This window comes from Leptidea sinapis, chromosome 23 (genome assembly GCF_905404315.1).
Source record: "Leptidea sinapis chromosome 23, ilLepSina1.1, whole genome shotgun sequence".
NCBI lineage: Eukaryota > Metazoa > Arthropoda > Insecta > Lepidoptera > Pieridae > Leptidea > Leptidea sinapis.
This window is the reverse complement of record NC_066287.1, coordinates 2,747,565-2,753,713: the sequence shown is the minus strand read 5'-3', so window position 1 is coordinate 2,753,713 and position 6,149 is coordinate 2,747,565. Positions and strand designations below refer to the sequence as shown.

General features: G+C 31.7%; 1 long non-coding RNA gene across 1 annotated transcript; it reads left to right on the top strand.

Moving 5' to 3' along the window:
• Positions 1-1,207: 1,207 nt before the first annotated feature.
• Positions 1,208-4,679, top strand: LOC126971498 (uncharacterized). The gene is made up of 2 exons (XR_007730918.1): positions 1,208-1,479; positions 4,049-4,679. It is a non-coding gene; the product is annotated as an uncharacterized LOC126971498 (long non-coding RNA).
• Positions 4,680-6,149: the final 1,470 nt, after the last annotated feature.

Below are 6,149 nucleotides of genomic sequence, written 5' to 3'. Positions count from 1 at the left end.
TTTTTAAGCGGCAAATTGCCCGTGCAAAGTCAAAACACGTCGTCAAAATCGGCGAGCAGCTTTCCAGTTACCCGACCGGAACACGCAAGTTCTGGTCGTTGTCGAAAGCTGCTCTTGGTAACTTCAGCCAGCCGTCCATGCCGCCGTCGGTCTTTTCGCCTCCAACTCGACTCTTGATGACAACGGAAAAACACCGCCGACCATCCCGCGGTGTCAGAGCTCAATGCCTGAAGTACAGTTCATATATTTGATCATTCTCGTCGATTTCCGTCAAAAGTTCAAGAAATTTTAAAAAAGTAAATAGTCAGTTATTGTTTTATTCTAAATCTACGGCATGACTCCTTTCAAGACTTTTCTCTAAGGCTCGTTGTTTCCGACTTTGCCATCACGGCCCTTATCAAAAAACCATCCTGCAAACTCGTCATTCGTTAAACATTTTATATTTATTATTTGTTAAGGTATATAATTAATTTACCTGTGTTTTTATAGATCACAATTTTTGTTATGTTTTTTATTATTATTTTTTTTTTGTTGTTTTGACTTGTAGATAATGAAATAATGGCAAATAGAAATATATTTATTCAAGAAAGGGTAGCAATAACATAAAATATTGCAACAACACTTAGTAAACGTCATGGAACTACGCGTAAGTTCGTAAAAGGCCATTGAGATGGAGAGAAGAATTGGTAATAAACACCCAGCCCATCTTTAGAGCTTAGACTGCGGAATGTGTTGCACCATTCTATTCCTTGATAAAGTTAGAGAATGTTAAAAAGTGTAATATCAAATCAATATCGAATATTCATTTGAAATTTTTGATAGGTCACTATTTAGCTATTTAACACTAACCAAAGAGAATGTAAATACTACGTAATAAGAGACGGGACTATCTAAGTAAAAATTGAAGTTTAGTTTAGTATGAAACGTGCCGTGATTTGACATAAGTCTGAAATAGTAATTACAATAATATGGCGACGAAGTATAATCCGGCTAAGTTTAACAGCGAACAGTTGCATAAAACGTAGTGGATTTCGGCTATCTCCGTTTTTACAAGATTAAAGCTGTCATCTGTCAATATATCAATGACTGCACTTTTCATAAGTTTGGTCGGTTAGGTACGGTTAAAAGTTTAAATTATGACGTCATCTGAAAATTGTCAAACACTTTTTGCTTAACCGGTACTTTAACATGGTTGTTTATGCTACAGTTAGTTTGTGTAACCCAGCCTTAGTATCTTAGGGTTACATAAAATAAATCTCCAGATTCCAAATAATAATAGCAAAGTCAATATAATATTATTATATGATATGTTTATGTTAAAAGAGTTAAGTGTAAAGTTAGTGTGCTTTACCTCGATAAAACTGCGATTTGGATTTCGAAAGGATGTCAATATGCTACGTAACGACGCTCTATAGGAAGTCACTTCTGTTAATATGCAAAACGGATTGGTATTGCTTACAGTCGGCTCAGCCAATATCGGTCAGTAATAATATTATTGAAAACAAATATTGGTTAATAAATACATTCGCAAAACTGAAGTGGCAGTTACACGGCACATAGCTTGACGGACATGGATAGCTGTTGGGGCAGTAAAGTTCTCGAATGGCGACCACGTATCGGAAGACACAACGTCTTCCGATACGTGGTCGATACGATCTGGTCAAGATCGCCGGAATAGGTAGGTTAAGGGCAGCTCAGGACCGAATCTCATCATGATCTTTGTGGGAGGCCTTTATCCACTGGGTGTCTTCCGGCCGAAATCATGATAAAATATTTTTTTATAATTCTGCTTACCAACTGACCCAGCAAACTTCATATTGCTTCAATCGGTAAATAAAAGACCTAAACTCTTGTATAAATTAAAATAAACTTAAACAAACAAAAGGAATCCTTTTTTTATTAATACAAATAAAAAAAATGCTGGGTATGAATTAAATTTTATTATTATTTTTGATTTATCACACATGATGTTGTTTACTTACAAAACAAAGTTTTCCTGAAATACTGGCTATTTATAAGGTTTCAATCTGATATTGACAGACACACACAGTTATGATACAGTCTGTTACTCAATTTTAAGCTTTCTGATAAACTATAGTTTTTTGTTTTGTTTTGTGGTGCGGTTAGATTCAGAAATTTTATTTTTTGACAAAACTCAAGATTTATCAATTAACATTTATTTTATTTTTTTATTCAATGAACTAAATTATCTAAATATATACTTATTATAATAAAGACATACTCGCAAAACCTCTAAGGTTTATGTGCGAGCGGTAAGTTCACATTACAATAATTGTTTTAATTACTTAAGACTTAATATAACATATATACAGGAATATATTTTATATACATCATAGGTATTCCTGGTTATTAGCTTCTAGATAGTATTTTTTTAGCTTTACTTTCAAATTTTTCTTTTACAGATATATATCTATTAGATCATTAGGTAATGTATTTAATATCCTAGGTAATACATATGTATAGGTTCTTTTACCATATACATTGTTATATTTAGGTGGACAAAACTTATTAAGGTAGGCTAGGTTCCTCATATTTTGTTTTCTTTCATATTTCTTAACATTACAATATGTGTTATTATATTCTACAACTAAAATAGCGAATCTTATTTTAGAGTGTATCGACATGACATTACAATAGGAAAATAGTTCTTGATGGTTATTATGTATATGTATATTTAACATGATTAGGCTCAATGGTTTTAAGTAATGTTATTTGTAAGTTATGATTTTTTTCAAAATATGATTTATACATTCTGCCATAACAGCACAACCCGTATCCAACGACAGATTCAGCCAGAGCAAGATATAGTAGTCTCAAGATTTTGTTGTTAATTTTGTATTTAAGTATTGACCTTAGTTTATTACATACAAATTCTATATGAGGACCCCACGTAAAGTTATTGTCTATAATTGTTAGCCCAAGGTACATATCTATACTAATATTATAAAGCTACAGTGTTTGTTTGTTTGTTTGAACGGGCTAATCTCTGGTACTACTGGTCCGATTTGAATGATTCTTTCAGTGTTGGGTAGTCCATTTACCGAGGAAGGCTATAGGCTATGTTAATATTATAAAGCTACAGTGTTTGTTTGTTTGTTTGAAGGCGCTAATCTCTGGTACTGCTGGTCCGATTTGAATGATTCTTTCAGTGTTGGGTAGTCCATTTATCAAGGAAGGCTATAGGCTATGTTTTTTTTTTCAAAATTAGGGATCCGTAATAAAATTGCTATTTTGTAACACAAGGTGTAAAATCGAAAACCTATTTTAGCGTGCGCTGCAAAAACTATTGACAATAGAACAAATTGATGTACAGGTTATAATATAGGCAATATTTTATTACTTATAAAAGTATCGCGTGAATTATACTTTATATGGCAAAACAATGTTTGCCGGGTCAGCTAGTGTTCTATATACTCGTATATATATAGTTTGTTGTCAAATGTCAAATAATATTGTTTGCGAAAGAAAGAAACTTAATTTGTGACAAAACTTAAGAAATATCAATAACTAACTACATATGTTCTATAATATATATAATCTGATGAATAGTTAACAACTGTAGTTAATTTACCTACTATAGTTACCTAAAATCAAGTTTATATCAATACTAGAAATAGGGATAGGCTTGCTGTTCATGTAAGTCGACTCCAAAAAGTCACAACTTCATCCAGAGGTCTGTGTATACGTTTTTATAATAAGGTCCCTATTGACATTCAAAACTTACCTTTAAATGAATATAAATCAGTGCTAAAGAAAAAGTTGTATACAAAAGGGTACTATAAAATATCTGAATATCTAGATCTAAAGAACCCTTGGGTCTGAGCTGCTGGGCTGTTACATGTCTGTCTTAGTTTGATAAATGTCATTATAGTTATATAATTTAAATATTAATATTGTTTCTGTTGTTTAATCAATTTTAATAATCATTATCATGAGTTATGTAATTTGAAATAAAATTGTAAGTAAAGACATTTAGTAAGTATTGCATAATATGTAGATGAACTTGAATTGTTTTGTTATTCGGTAGATTTCTAGTGGCAGGTATCGTCATGCTCGCTTAAATGCCTCTGCTTGTGGCGGCGACGTGGGGCGGGTCGTTGCCTTCCCGAAAAATATGGTCTAGGGAGGCGATGGCTGGTCCATGCGTCATGCTCGTGAACGGGTGCTACTCGTGGGGGCTGGATGATCTTGTTACCGGGAGGTCTGCTTGATGTGTTTTTTTTATTATTATTATTTCCTTTAAAGTTAAAGTTATTATATATTTTATTTTATGAAATGCTCACATAATGCCTCTATTTATTTACGGTATGTGTGGATTGATGCATCTACTATACTCAATAACTCTTGTGTTTATAAGTATTAATTTACTTTTTTTTTTCTCTTTTTGACTTACTCATGTAAGCCTTTCAGTTTTTGACTTTTGAGTATTTTTGTTGCGTCACTTTGCATATATTGTAATTGAAATGATTTGTAAAACAACTAAAATGTAAATCTTGACTTAAAAGAGTGGCAATGAGTTTCTTGCTACTTCTTCTCATTAGCTCAACCCTTTACGAAGTAGCGGTAAATTCAATAAGAAACAATATTTATATATTTTTTTTGACATTCATAAGTGTCATTTTTGTGACCTACATGAATAAAGTGTTTTTGAATTTGAATTTGAATTTATATTTTTACCTCCTGAGAAAGTTAGAAAAATATAAAAATTCTAATTAGTTATTCATTTTAAACTCTTATTTTAATTTGATTTCTGAACGACGGGGATCTATCAAAGGAAAATCAAAATCATTGTTTTTATTTAATTCCGAGCATTTTCATATTTATTCGCTGTTTAAATTCTTTCTGGGCTTCCACACTTAATTAAAACCAAAATTAGCCAAATCGGTCCAACCGTTCTCTTTCTCGAGTTTTAGCGAGACTAACTAACAGCAATTCATTTTCATATATATAGATTAGCTATGTGTTTGAAATATTGTTCTTAACACTTAGGTTGTGTTTATTTTTTTTCCATTCCAGCTGGGTAATGCATCATCTACCATTGATGATTAAGGGCTGTGAAATATGGATAAGTCGTAGGTCTCCAGTCTCCACCGAAATTTGTACTTTTACTCAGTATTTTTACTTTGCTTTTCATAAAATAGAAATAGTTATTAAAATTATTTTACATGAAAACAAGATAGGTACATAACTAACTACCTAATAATATCTATATATAATATATTTACACTTATAATGAAAGTGGTCTTTGTTTGAGGCTCAATCACGCCTAAACCACTAATCGTATCAACATGAAACTTCCACCATCCGATGCGAAATTTATCCTAGATGGTTTATAGCTTATGTTTATTTTTTCATTTATTTATTTCCTTTTAAAATTTGCCCAGCGAACGGCTAATATACATATATTTATTTTACTTTGTCGCAATTTAATTTATAATTTCGATGTGTGTGCTAAGTTATACACAAATTACAACATCCATTACTTGTATATATAAATAGTGAAATACTAATACAAATTATATTGGTTTCAGTTTTTATAAACTCTGTAGGTATTTTTAAGGGTTATATTTAATTGAATTGGTTTGTATTTCCGTGAAAATGTAACAGGCCAACAATTTTTGGGGTTTAGTTCTAGTTATCAGTTATTAGTTACTTTCAAGTAGATCCGATTGCATTTTAATAGGTTCTAAATTTGTATTTAGTCTTATAATGTAGTCTTTTAAAGTAATAGATCATCGGCAATAACTTAAAACTTTGTCTAATATATTTTATTAAAACGTAGGAATGAGGTTTGATCCTTGAAGATCGCAAAGCAAAAGAAGCAAAGCTGTGAATTATTGTAAAGTTTGGAGTCTTATTCTTCGATAAGACATCAGAATCTAGCCGAATAGTGATCCAGTGATTCCAAAATTGTTCAAAATCTGTCCATATATTAGCCACTTCATACCCACGGATAGGTATTATACATCGGACAGCAATATTTTTATCCATCAAATCAAATATGGCAAAAGTGATCCATGTAAGTCTAGGTCTCTAGGACGACCTCTATACGAATTGGTTCGGGTTTAATCATTAAGCGGTGTCCTAACTGGGAGCGGTAAATTAATTTTGATATTTTTGCCAGAGAG